The following is a 14,850-nucleotide window of genomic DNA, read 5'->3' as shown; positions in this document are numbered from 1 at the left end:
CACACAAAAGTATAAGTCATCAGCCTGCTCAGGGGAACCCCAATATTTGCAGGTGCAAATGAATTTGGGGGGTGGGGAGACCACTAAAGGATAAAAAAAACCCAATAACCTAACATGGACTGAATATGCTCAGTAGGCATGGGAATTCATCTGACTGTTAGAGGGAGGAACAGAGAGCTTTGGGGGAATAACCCTGGCTGAATTGAACCCTAAACAGGAGAGCTCCACACTCCAACATTTTGTTCATTAATTCAGGGCCAGATCCAGATTGGGTTATGTTTAATCCTGGGGCCTTGGATTCAGGGTTAGGGTTGGGGGTGTGTGGAATAATGTTACATAGCTCTAATCTATTTTTTTAAAGCAGTTGCACCTAGAGCAGAAACATTGCTTGAATATATAGCCTTATTATCCTCACAGTATGACAGCTCCAAATTTCTGCTGTCCAGTTTTCTGCCAAGCTGACTATCTCTAGGTTTTGAGCTAGAACCTTATTAAGTGGACATGATTTGAATATTTCAGGTAAAAAACTAACACACACCTATTGGTCCATTAATTCTAAATGTAAGGAGGGATGGGGAAGAAATTAAGCTCAGTTTTGCATTTAAAGGCAAAGGTATGCAGTTCTCACTTCCCGGAACAATACAAACATTGAAATACAACAATTCTTCAAAATTAGCACTTTTCCAAATTTTGCAATACTTTTCTCTAGCCAAGTAAAGTGTACACAAGTGCATATGAACTGGGTTAAAGGTGTTCATAATAATGCATATATTTGTGAAAATAACATAAAATGCATTGTTGTTATATGCCTTCAAGTCGATTATGACTTATGGTGACCCTATGAATCTTTTTTGGATATATTCATAGGGTTTTCATGGTAAGAGGTATTCAGAGGTGGTTTACCATTGCCTTCCTCTAAGCCTATGGCACCCGGTATTCCCAGCCGGTCTCCCTTCCAAGTACTAACCAGGCCTGACCCTGCTTAGCTTCCGAGATTAGACAAGATCAGGCATGTTCAGGGTATTATGGCTGTAGGCAGACATGAATTATATTGAAGAAAATTGTTCTGCAAAATGTGTATATTATGCAACATTGTATACAAATATGCCTGTTAGGAGAAATTCACACTAAGATTCTGATGTATCTTCATGAGGATTTGGTTTTTTTTAATGCAAACTGATCTGGAAAAGTGGAGACATGAACTTAAGGTTGGAAAAATGAGAAACTAAAATTGACAGTTTGTCCATTCTTAACTGTGAGTGACCAAGCCACACTTATTTCTGAGACAACATTGCTCTAATATTTCCCCATCAGTGTTGTCCCTGAGGTGGAAAGGAAAACAGCAACATGCACCCTCTGAGTATCAGAACATCTTCACACTAAGGTTAATTGTATAAGACCAGAAGGTTCAAAGGAAAGATTCCCATTCTATCTTCCAGCCAACCCCGCAGCACAGAAGTGAAAACCACCAGTGATTTGAAATCCTTTGTTCATCTGCCAGAATATCAGAGGCCAAAATACACACAGGAAATTCCTCTGAAGTATATAAACCTTTACGGCAGGCTCATGGGGCCAAAAGAAGAAGGCAGGTTTGCAACCAAACATAGGATTGCTATCTTAGGAGGGCAAACTCTGAAGTGTGCAAAGGGAAAATAGCAGTGAAGTGATGATAACTGCAGCTGGGTTGGGATTTCACCATAGAGTAGCAGTGTTGCCATTGAATTTCACATGACATGGGGGGGGAGGTTGTGTGCTCTCAGGTTGCCACTGAATTAGGCAAGCACTGTAGCTCAGTGGTAGAGCACCTTATTTGCATGCAAAAGCTGCTATTGTGATTGTGATTGTGATTCAATCTGATCCAGTCTGGAGAACTGCTGACAGTCAGTATAGTCAATACTGAGCTAGATGGACTCAGTATAAGGCACCTCCCTATGCTCCTATGTTCCCATGTTTCACTTAAGGTGAAATTTCAGTGACATGTGTATCTCCTCTTCCCAGCTCAGTCTTCCAAAAAAGCATTCAGAGTTGTGCATATACTTATCCTATTACATATTTTTCTAAGGCTGTCGTCACACTGTAGCTCACAGTGCCATCTGCCAGCAGATTGCAGCAGTGTCTGAGGGCACCAGCAGGTGGCCCAGGTGAGCCACAGAGGAATAGTCATGACAGGCCAGGGCAGCTCCTCACCAGCCATCCTGATCTGCTGCTGCTGCTTCTCACCTCACCAATGACACCGTTTCAGCCTCAGCAGCAAAGGACGAGTAGGAGAGAAGTGGCAGGAGAGCAGGATGATTGCTCAGAAGCTGTCTTGACCTGTCCTGAGTGTCCCTGTGTAGCTTGCCTCGGCCTTGCTCCGCTGTGTCCCCTCCTTCTCTCAGAAGAAGGGGTGGGGGAACAGAGGCTCAGCAATCTGCAAAGGAAGTAGGGAATGGACACTTGTGGTCTGTAAACGAAGTGGGATGGGAGGCCTGGCCATGTCTAAGGGGAGGGGGAGTTTGGTGAGGCCTGGGGGCAATGGGGATTTCATGAGAGGAGCTGACATTTCTTTGCATGTCCAAGGGGGGGATGCAAAGTATAAGTGGGGGGGAGGATCATGAAAGGCTTTTGGTGAGTCTAAGGGGAGGGGTGATTTTGGTTAGCTCTAAGGAAGGTAGTGGTTTGGACAAGGGAGTTAGGTGGTAAGGTGGGCAAGTGAGCGAAGCAAAGTGAGCGGAGATGGCAGCCCTTGGTGTATGTCTGTGTGTGAGTATATATGTATGTGTATGTGTTTGTGTGTGTGTGTGTGTATATCTTGCAAAACTCTCCCCTTCCTCTCAACAACAGATCTTCGTGCTTGATGACATATGACATCAGGTGCCTGACAGGTGGCGGGCCTTTTTTCTTCTTCCACTGCTAATTGCACAGGGTGATTTCCATTGGGATTTCAGTTGGGAGGAAATGGTTGAACCTCCCCCCCCTCCACATGTGCTATGCTCCAAATGGAAGTCACACATGCATGCTTAGGATCCTATGACGTAGCTGCATAACACACAATTAGTAAAATGTGCAGTTCACTCCTCAGTGACCCAAAGGGAAGGCAGAGACTGAAGGAACAGCTACCAGGAAGTGATTCAACAGCACACAGACAACAGAACAGAGACTTACGGTGCAATCCAAGACATGTCTACTCAGAAGTTAGCTCCTTAATTTTGAAGGATGGCTGCATTTTGGTTCATACACTATTCTGGAAAGTGTGAATTAGATAGGTTCACCTTAAAGTTCACTTTAAACTGAATCACATTTCTCCCCCATCCCTAGGAATAAGACCACCAGATCCTTTTGTAAGTGGTGTAGATGATTCCCCATGTTAGATGCATAGTGGTGCCTCTGGCACAAATTATATCCAGTTAAGGGACCCAACTGGAGGGTGTGTTACTTCTCAAAAATGACCAGTGGGGATATGCTCCTACGTGCATCATTCTACAAGATGCATACCAGAAGGCATATGGTGACTAGTCATGTTCTTTTAAAGCCATGCTCTTTTAGCTTTTAATAAGAACACCTACATTTCTTTGATGTGTTAAGCAAGATTTAAATTCCTATACTTCAAGCAAAAGAAAAGTTGTGTAGGTGTTTCCATTTGACTTATTTCTCCTTGGCTATGGTGTACGGAATAAAAAGTGCATTCTGTGGTCGTTGTGTTGGAGTGTCAGTATAAAACCCATATAATACGCAAGAACGTTTTATGATGCCTATCACATACTTAGATGGTGGTTAAGAACAATTGCTGGTATTTCTAAAGTGAGGATGAGATTTTTAGTGAGCCATATGTGGCTTTGTCTTCCTCTCAGTCTTCATAGCCAGCTAGAGTATTTGCTAACTAAATTTACTTGAATAAAAGTCTCATTTTTAGCATGCTTGCTAATAAAACATATTTTTTATTTATTTATTTATTTATTAGGCTTTTATACCGCCCAACTAGCAATAGCTCTCTGGGCGGTGAACACAGAAGATACAATAAAATCACACAGTAAATACAGCAAACATGTCAAAAATGTGTCAAAAAAGCTGTAAAAATAAAGCAAAATATACTGAAATGTATATAATAGAATGAGAACATTTTCCCCGCCCTGCCGGAATATAACATTGCCTTTCCATACTGCAGGAACAAGGGTACTCTGTTTAAAAGTTAAGAAATATGAGGTTGTATTCAGCTAAGCCCTACTTGAAGGAAACCCTTTGAAATTAATGAACCTAAGCTATTAGTTGTGTCTATTAACTTCAGTGGGTCCACCCTGAGTAGAACTAGCATTGAATGCCAGTCATGATTATGATGAATATAGCATCCAAACTAAATATGTGAGCACTAGTACAAATCCAAGACTGTGGATCTAAGAAGGTATAGTTTTCTGTTCTGTTTTTGGCACATGCTGCAGTTAGTCTTACACAAAATCTATGTTCTTTGTCTCGATGTCTGCTGTGTCAAAATGATGTAACTTCTTATGTAAGTTACATTGCCATTACGTTACAGTCATGTCACATTATCATTATGTTTATTTTAATGCAAACAAAATGCAATGCAAATGAAGAAAATCCATTGTGTATTGTGTGTGGACAGAAAGCGACAACAATGTATTTGCTAGATTGATGTCTGCTCTGGACATAGAACTAAAAAATGACCTCAGCAATATTGGTTCCCATTTCTGGGTTGTTGATTTTTTAAAAAATCCTTCAGCATCCCTATCCAACCCTACTCACCAAATTATGATTTATATCCTGCCTTGCACTGTGAATGGTCTCAAAGTGGCTTACAAAAATAATGCATTTCTTCTCAAAATGAAAAAAAAAATCCCTATAAAAATATTGATCAAAACAACAGTATGACCACAACAATAAAAAGAGCAGGCCTATAGGGAAAAAAAGGCAGTTAAAATGGTTCAAAGCACTTCAATCATTATTAAAGTAGGGATTGGGGCCCTCAGGCCTCTTTATCTGACCCTCAGGATACTCCCCAGCCCATGTCCCTCACTTCCTCTGGTTTTCATCTTCCTCAAGTGTTTTGACCTCCCAGGTATATGAGAACATACCTGGGACAATGATAATGCATCTTGCTTGCCAGTATGGAGGATGGAAAGGTGTTTGTAAGGGTGGCTGGGGGTATAGAAATCTCTGAGGTCCTTTCTGCAACTACCTTTTATAGTGGTGTAGTTGCTGTTTGATCTAACGTTTTGAAGGGCCCATCTGCACAATGCATTTGGAGCATTATCATACCACTTTAAGCAGCCATCGTTTCCCACAAAGGATCCTGGGAACTGTAGTTTGTTAAGGGTGCTGAGAGTCATTAGGAAACCCCTGTCCCCCTCACAGAGCTACATATCCCAGAATTCCCTGGGAAGAGGGCTAATCCACCTTGCTTATCTGTTTTTGCATGCTGTTTTTGCCACCTGTCTACAGTTGCTTCTTTCCTCAACCTGCAATTTCAAAACCATTTAAAAAACAGAGCGTCTACAAATTCATCAGAAATCACATGGCAGAATGATTATGGCATATTGACATGAAATCAGTCAGATTTGGCTACACTCACCATGGACCCTTGGGTGGGCAACAGGGTCCTTGCCTGGAGGGATATTTCCCCACCCAGCTGACTTTAAGGCTCTGAATTTTTTTTTTCACCCCTATGCAACTCAATGGAAACAAATGGACTAAAAAAGAAATGTCTATAGCTTCATAACCAGCTGGTTGGAGGCAAAAGCTCTCATCTGTTTCCCAAGAACCCTTCCGGAAATAGATTCCTAGCTTTGAGATAATCTTTTCTCCCTACCAGACAATTCTGGAGCTTCAGCCTTTCTTTCCCTTTTCTGAAGCACACATCAACATCAAAATGAACTGAATCCAAATTTTAAAGTATGAATGAAATCTTTGCAAAAGAATGACATTGCAGAAACATTTTTAAATCTGAAACATGCACAAGAGGGGATACATTTTCCTCACTAAACATGCCTAAAAAGTGGCCGTGGTATGTGTGCAAAGGAAGTATTTTTAAGGATGGTATTCCAGGGCCGTCATTACATTCATGCAAGGATTTATGCTTGTTCAAACGAACTCTCCTCCTCTCGTCTCCCTGTGCATGCACCTCATGCCCCCTGTAAGGCTGAAATCCAGTACATGTCTACTCAGAAGTACGCTGCATTGGGTTAAGTGGGGTTTAATCCCAGGTAGGTGTGTATTGAATTGCAGCCTAAATCTACTCTGGAGCATTAGGGGGAAACCCAGAACAGATTTAGAAGATGTGCAGGGGCAGGAGAGGGAGAATAGTTCCATTGTGCAATTGTAAATCTTTGAGCTAACAGAATGAGGGATTTACAGCTACTTCAGATACAAGCCATGGGGAGAATAGAATTCACTCCTCCCTTTTAGGGATGGGATATAAATTTGATTTGGTTTAAAGCCAGATTTATCAAATTTGCATTTTCTGAAAAAATATGAGAACCAAAACACAGCCATCCTTCAAGATTCGTACTTCTCCCATTTTTGATGCAGTTCTCCAACCAAACAATGTTTACAAAAATGCATACTTTAGGGGACAGTATGCATAAAAATGACTATATTAGTGAAAAGAACATACAGAAATGCATTGTCTGAGAAGAAATTGCTTGCAAAAATATGTATGTTAGTCACACCTGCATACAAAAATGTGTTTACGAGGAGAAATTTGCACCAAAACGTTGAAGAGTTTTCATGAGGATTTAAAAAATGTCAGATTTCTTCAGAAAGGTAAAGAAATGGAATTAAGACTTAAAAATAACGCTTTTTTAAAAGGTGAAACTGACTAGCTTTGCTTTACTATGTATAAACTTTCAAGCCTATGCCTTTGCTTTAAGGTGAAACTGACATGCCTGTGTGTTTGCTTTGCATTAAAGACACCTCTTGCTTTCTCCGAGGGCTGGGGAGGGAAGGATCTAATAGGATTCAGAGGAGGAAAAGGAGGGGAGGGGATGGGTGCCAGGTAGACACCCTTCAAAGCCCCTGTTGAAACTGCCTCCACCATCTATGAGTAGGAACCTATCTCTATTATTTCCATGTTATTCCTACCTCTGGTACCAAGATTTCTGTTCAAGAAGTAATGTCCAGGAATGCACCTACTTTGTTAACTGAGGTATTACTTTAGACTGAAACTGACTCTCTCTCCATCCTTCAAATCTCTGAGGCAGACCCCAGGCTTCAGGAGCAGCCCACTTTGTTTCAAGCCACTACAGCGAAGCCTTGCTTCACATCAGACAAAATCTGAACCTCTCCAAAGCAGCTCCAGGCTTTGTCTGAAGTGGGTGCACACACACTTCTAATATTTAAGGGACATTACACTTGCTTAGACTGCTATAGGGCCGGTCAGGCTGCTTCACATTTAAACACTACCAGCAATATAAATAAATTTAGAGGAAAGGTTGATCCCTCTAAAAGAATGATGTATTCAAAAAGAAAGAAAATGTCCCTTAGTGTGAAAGGAACAGAGAAATTGTTCTTTTTTATTTTTATTTTGAAGACTGAAAACAAAAGGGGAACAATTAAAACTAGAGATTAATGAACAAGGACAAAAAAATTAAAAAGAGCTTTTTTATACTAAAGAATTTTTAATTTAATCTCTCTCTCTCCTCTAAGTACCTTTGCTTTATTGGAACAAAATGTAATTGTGTGCAGGGCAGAAATATTTTTAGACGTTTTGTGACCTGATTTAAAGCTTAATGGAATGGTTACTAAACTGTGAGCCACGTTAAATGGGTACATTTCTACAACCATTAAGCATACAGTTGGATGGAATGTGCAGCAGGCTTCCAAGCAATATCACAATCTTGTTAAAAGAAAAAAAGCCACCAAGTTTCCAAAAAAACACTTGTCATGTGGCACTGCAGACTGCTGTTAGAGATATGGAAGAATGGATCACCAGAGGGTGTTTTAAGTCGAGTCAGACCATTGGTCCATCTAGATCAATACTATCTACCCTGACAAGTGGCAGCTCTGCAGGGTTTCTGATGGGGTCTCTCCCAACCCTACCTGGAGATGCTGAGGAATGAAACTGGGACCTTCTGCATGCAAAGCTGATGCTCTGCCACTGATCTCCAGCCCTTTCCTTCTTGGACACAGAGCATTAGTTCCTCCGTTTAGACCAGCCTTTCCCAACTAGTGGGCCACCAGATGTTGCTGGACCACAATTCCCATCTTTCCTGACCATTGGCAATGCTGGCTGAGGCTGATGGGAGTTGTGGTCCAACAACATCTGGTGGCCCACTAGTTGGGAAAGGCTGGTTTAGACTCTCCCCTGTCTTTGCCTGCATGGCATTTTGCTGCCTAGGCAGCCTAAGGCAAATGAGAAGATAGCATCCTCCCTTCCTTGTGTCATTGTTGTTGATCATGATGATGATGATAATTTCCTACCCTTCACCCATAGGTTCCAGGGCAGGTTACAAAATCTAAAATGCAATATTAAAACGAATTAAAACAATTTCATTCGCAAGAATGGGGTGGGTTCTGAAAACATATATACATTGTAGCCGGTGCAGGAAACCTTTGGCCCTCTAGATGTTGCTGATCTACAAGACCAATCATCCCTGGCCATTGGCCACCCTTGCTAGGGCTAATGGGAGCTGTAGTCACTTCAGCACTGGCAACGGGATAACATCCTCCACTGCACCTGCAGCAGGCAACTGTAGGGGCTGTATTACAGGCTTGTGGCACGCATACCTCTGATCTCCAAAGGAAATGAATGGCCAGGGACTTAAGAAAAAATAATTGGCCACCTGAGGCAATCTACCTAATGGTAGGGCCAGCCTTGTCATAATGTTTGTAGGATTCTTCCCTCCCTTCTCCTTGCCCAATCAAGGAGCTCTAGATTCTTATCATTAAAAAAAAAGTTTGTTTACAGCAATCTGACTAAAGACAGAAAAATATCTGTTGAAGCAAGTGCAGAGGTCTTGCAGATTATATGTCATGGCACCTTATCAGACAGATTATATGTCATGGCATATGTCTTTTTCTGTTAATCATCTATAATTTGTCTATTAATCAACAAGGTGTAGAACTCTACGCTTTTAATGCTGTTAAGGGGAATTCCATAGCATCTTTCTTTCTCATTATGAGAGAGAAATTACGGATTGGAAATGCCAAAATGTACTGAAAGGAAGCAAACCATGCAGCTGTTAGCTAATTATTTCAAACAAATGTCTTTCTATCTTTTTCTACAAGAGAAAACAAAAATCTTGAGAGATATTTCTAATAATGAAAAACATGCTAATTATAATTCCTTGAAATGGCTGCCAATTAGCTGCTGAGCTGAATTCAAGGTGCTGGTACTGATGTACAATACCTTATACAGCTTGGGATCAGAATACTGTCTCATCCCTTGTTTGTCCAATTGATCACAGGGCCCTGCAGAGGAGGCCCTCCTGCAAACACCATCTTATCAGGTGGACCATTCCATATGATATAGGAATTGGGCCTTTAGTGTGTTGTTACCTGCCCTTTGAAATTCCCTCTCACTACATATTAGACAGGTGCCCCCTCTGATTTTTTTTTTTGAGCCTATGCTTCCGCTTTCAACAAGCCTTTTAAGTGGAGATCTTTATCTTAGTCTGCTTCTGTAGTGGAACTATTTTAAAGTATTTTTTATACAGAATTGTTTTTAAATGTATTTTTAGTGTCATATATGCAATTGTTTTAAAATGTTTTTATACTTTCCTTGTTTGATGATTGCAGCAGTTTTATTTCTTTTATAATTGCAGATTTTGTTGTTGTAACCTGCCCTGGGACCTTATGGTGAAAGGTGGTCAAGAAATCAAATAGGTAGGTAGGTAGGTAGGTAGGTAGGTAGGTAATTTTGCAGCCCTGGGCTCCTGCTGGGAGAAAGGGTGGGATATAAATCAAACAACAACAACAACAGCAACCACCACAACCACCACCACCACAACAACCACAACAGCCACCACCACCACCAATAAACAACAATTTTCTAAAATGTTCATTGTAATTCATAGAATCATGAAATCATAACATTGGAAAGAGCTTCACAGACCACCTAGTCCAGTTCTTTCTTCAATGCAAGACATTGCAGAGCATCTCCAGCAAATGGGTGTCCTACATCTGCCTGAAAGCCTCCAGGGAAAAAGAGAGCACCATCCCTTTAGGCCAGTAGTTCCCAAACGTTTTCCTCCACGGACTACTTGAAAATTGCTGATGATCTTGGTGGACCACTTTATGATTTTTCTGCCTGATGTAGCAACTGTAATGCATGATGCTGGACAATTAAAAACCACTATGAATATTTAATGCAATTTAATGTGGCATGTTAATGCAAACATGCCACAGACCAGTGATTTAATGCAAACATGCCACAGACCACTGATGGCCCATGGACCAGAGTTTGGGAGTTTAGGCAATTGATTCTTAATGGCTTTTCCCATCAAGAAGTTTTTCCTACAGTTCAACCAAAATACACCCTCCTGTAACTAAAGCCCATTAAGTACTATTTATCAAACATGAGTTCCCAGATGTTGTTGGACTACAACTCCCACTATCCCTGACCATGGATAAGCCAATTACTTGAGTTATAATCCAACCACATTTGGGAACCTAAGGTTAAAGAACACTGCACTAGAGGTAGTTTTGCCTTGGGGTGCAGCAGAGAATGTGATTTGCTTCTGATTAGACCTGTCTAGAATCCCACTGACCGTTCACTAACATCGTATTTTTCTAAAGAATAACAATGGTCTATCCATGGAAATTAAGGATCATGGGTGGTAGTCAGGTGTGTGTACATATTGATTATATATTTGACACACTATAAAATGGACAAGAGAATGCTTTGAAGTCATAGCTGTCTCTTACCAATGTAAACAGTGTCTGCAGACCCCAGGATATTAAAATCAAGATCATATTCTTATGAATGCCCTAGAGATGAAAAATACTGTTCCTCTGGCAGACAATTTAAAATATATCTAGCAATAATTTTAAGTGGATTGAGTATGTAAAAATGAGATTTTGTTTATAGTCTAGCCACCACTATCTATGTTGTTAGTTAAATAAAGATGATTTATGGGCACCATTCCTGGTATTTCATTTTTTGTTTTTTTTAATTTTGTATTATGTTCCCCATGAGATAATGAGTCCATGGTCTGTTAACCGTGTTTGATTTTTCCCTCCTTTGCATTAATGCTCAATTATAATACCATTTGGTGTTGCCTCTGACTCATTGCTATCTAATATTGAATCCAAAAATGCACCATTAATAGAGGGTTCAATCAACTTCTAAGTGCATACATTTCCTCTAGGTACTGGTCTAATTGCAATCATAGAAGACATTAAAGAAACATGCTGTAAGGAGGAAGAAAATGTCTACATAAAGTGCCCAAGACGATGAATAAACATGTATATGATTTGTCTTAAGTGGTTTTGGAATGGAACTCTATTAATCCACTTACCTGCTGAATGACTCAAAAAATAACAAAAGGGTATTATGAATGCAGAGAGGATTGTTGGTAATATATTGTTTTTTCTGCCAAAAAGGAAGTCTATAAAATCCAATGTAAGAAGGAAGACTTTTTGGATCATTAATCAGCTGCAGTTGTTATACTTACACACACACATGCACACACACACACACACACATATACACATAGAAATGAGAGAGAGAGAGAGAGAGAGATGGTTTGTCTTTATATGCCTGCAAGCCAAGGACTGCTTCACAATATATAAATACAGAGAATTCTTTAAAATGCCCATATCTAAAGAAGAAATTGTCAGAGTTTGGCAAATAGTACAACTATTTAAGCTAAAACTAATTGTAAAGCAAAGCAATGGAAGCCATAGTAAAAACAAGTATATGTACTTCATTAATGAAGCAAAAGTGCAACGTTGATTTAACTGCAACATACGTGCAGTCAACAAGTCGGGGCCTTTTCAGTTGTGGCACCAAATTATGGAATACGCTTCCAATGAAGGTTCTTTTAGTTGTCTCCTTTCTGTTTTTAAATGGACTATTGTGTTCATGTTATGCTTTGGGCTTTCCATAGGCATCTGAGTGACTATTCTGGGCAACAGGATGCAGGAGTTGATAGGCCTTTCGTCTGATCCAGCAGGAGTCTTCCTAAGATCTTCAGACAGAAGTATTCCTGTGTGCATTGTTTTTAATAAAACATTATTTTTGTTTAGAATTGTTTTAATTCGTTGTGGCATACATGTTTATTTGTAAGCTACCTTGGTTATGATTTATCAAAGGAAGATACATTTAAAAAAAAAAAAACACCGATATGATTTCCATTTTTATCTGCAGATTTTGTAATAAATAGAAATATAGAAATAGAAATATAGATTAATGACTATATGGTGTACACAAAACAACAACACTGAACTACTGCAAATAAGGTAGCCCCTATTACATTTTTGGGGTATTTGCACTTATCCCTCAACTGCAAGCAACAGCATATCTGCAAATCGGATTCCGAGTAGCTTGATATGTGCATTAAATGAGTCTATAGTTGTGAGCAGGGATGTCAAAGAATTTTGACAAAAACAGAAACGGGAGCAGAAATGTCTGGAATGGAAATCAATCCAACAAATATGATCAGTATTCACTGTTGTTACTTTCAGTCTGCAAATGATAAGTAATTGATTTTTTCCCCATTTGCATTGCATTTCCTTTACATAGAAAGGAATGGGGTGAAATAATTTACGTAATTTCACCACCATAGCAGACAGCAAGACAAATAATGTAGTTTTTGGCAGAAGATTTATCAGGAAACAAAACAGTGCTGCATGCAATGCATGGAGAATAGAAATCAATGCCTTCTTACATCCTTAGTTGTGAGTAATATGGATTGACCGACTGTTGGCCATTGACTAGCCTGTAGAAAACCTGTTGAGCTGTCATCAACTTTTTGATGATAGAGGTATATAAAATTATGCATATTGTGTAGAAAGTGGATAGAGAGAAGTTTTTATCCTTCTCTCATAATACTAGAACTTGTGGCCAACCAATGAAGCTTGAATGTTGGAAGATTCTGGAAAAACAAAAGAAAGTACTTCTTCAGCACATACTTAAACTATAACGTTCCTGCATTTTTGTAGGGGCGGGTTTGCCGCCACCCTATTTCTGGGAAGACTCTGGAAGGTTCGAGAAAAAATTGTAATTGGTCAGGTGGGGCATCTTGACCAATTGGGAATAGGGATTGAGCAGCTATATATTGCCTGCTCCTCCCTAAAAACGCGCCTTTTTTGCCTTGCGGCACACTGTGAAAGATCTCTGTGACCCAGATCTTTCTGCTCATCGTTAACCTTGCTCCTGAGTCGTCGCTGGTGATTGTATCACATAACTGGTTTTCTTGTTTTTATACCCTTAATTCCCTGTAATTTTTAGGCGGGCCGGAGCGGGTGGGGTGGTTCCTTTTACGCTTCCCCCCCTTCCCCCCCTTTTTTTCTTTTTGTCTGTCCCCACGCATTAGCTGGGGATCAGGGGTCTGGTGGCGTTCTCCCTGCCTTCCGGCAATATAATAATAACAGCGGCATACTCCCTTATTATTGTGGGCTTGCTTTGGAGTCTGATTATTGGCTGCTCTTTTCCCGTTTTGGTTCCTACCGGGGGTCAGCTGTGAAGCTTGGGGAAGGGCTGTCCTTTCCGCTCGCTTGATCGGGCAGCGTGTGCGGGGCAGCTTTTCCGGTGTGTCTGCTGCCGCTATTAGTCACGGCACGTGGTAGCCCTCCCAGCGTTGCTTTAATCTGTGGTCCCAGTGAGCGTCATCTTCGCGGCTTCTGGGGCCCTGCTGGGTGCTTTGATCCCACCGCGGCACTTTAATTTCCTTCCTTTTTCCCCACAGATCAGCTGTGAGGCAGGCGTGGGAGGCTTTTCTGGGCTTGTTTAGTGTTGCTAAAGGCATTAGCGTTTGCCTGCCTTAGGTAATTTTGTTCGAATTTCCCGCCTCTCTGCGTTCCAGATTCAGCCTGCTAGTTGGTGAGTTTGGGTGAGGTCGGGATCTAATTGCTCCCTGTTGTTTCCATTAATCAATAAGTTAGCAATATTTATCCTCATTTGATATAAAAGTTAATAGGTTTATAATTGATTGGTGATTTTTATAATAAATAAATATATAAAATAAAATAAAATTAATTTAGGTTTAAATATAATCCATATTTCTCTTCTCTTAATTAATTTAATTAGTTAAGCCATATAGTTAATTAAGGATAAATAAGTGATATTGTTTCCATATAATTAAATAAATTTTAATTAGTGATATATTTATAACTGATTATAAATATTTTGAATTGATTCTCCCTTCCAAATTAACCCCACCCCCACCCACCCCATTTTAATTTACTTGTGCCTTAATTGATTTGGTCAATTGGGTGGTGCCTGTGATTTATTTCTTCACATTTTACGGTGGTGGTCGATTCAGTATCTGGGTTATTTTCACCAGGGTGTTTGGTCTGCATTGCATATTGCTAATAATTCTTCTTCTTCTTCTTCTTCTTCTTCTTCTTCTTCTTCTTCTTCTTCTTCTTCTTGTTAATATTAAGTTTAGCTGGAATTCAATATGCCACCAAAGAAGGTTCAACAAAAGAGAGGGGTTCGAGTGGTGAAGCAGGCAACTAAGTGCCCCTCAAGGCAAGAGTGCCTGTCCTCGGATGACGAAGATGATATGGGGACAATTTGTGCTTTGGTGGCAAGGGTGGAGGCCCTTGAGGGAGAGTGCAGGCGTCCTTCAGAGCCTGGGGCTGGGCCTAGCACCGCCCCTTCAGGTAAGAAGTCGGCCTGTTTGGCTGCTAAGGCAACTAAATCAGGTATTCTTTCTGATTTCGTTGCTAGAATTGGTATCCTTGAAGCGGCAGCGC

At 40.4% G+C, this 14,850-nt stretch overlaps 1 pseudogene; it reads right to left on the bottom strand.

The window, feature by feature from the left end:
* Positions 1-918: 918 nt before the first annotated feature.
* Positions 919-1,037, bottom strand: LOC133369429 (5S ribosomal RNA; annotated as a pseudogene).
* Between the last annotated feature and the right edge of the window lie 13,813 nt (positions 1,038-14,850).

This window comes from Rhineura floridana, chromosome 13 (genome assembly GCF_030035675.1).
Source record: "Rhineura floridana isolate rRhiFlo1 chromosome 13, rRhiFlo1.hap2, whole genome shotgun sequence".
In the NCBI taxonomy this organism is placed as follows: Eukaryota; Metazoa; Chordata; class Lepidosauria; order Squamata; family Rhineuridae; genus Rhineura; species Rhineura floridana.
The sequence above is the reverse complement of the archived record's forward strand: the minus strand, read 5'-3'. Positions and strand labels throughout refer to the sequence as shown.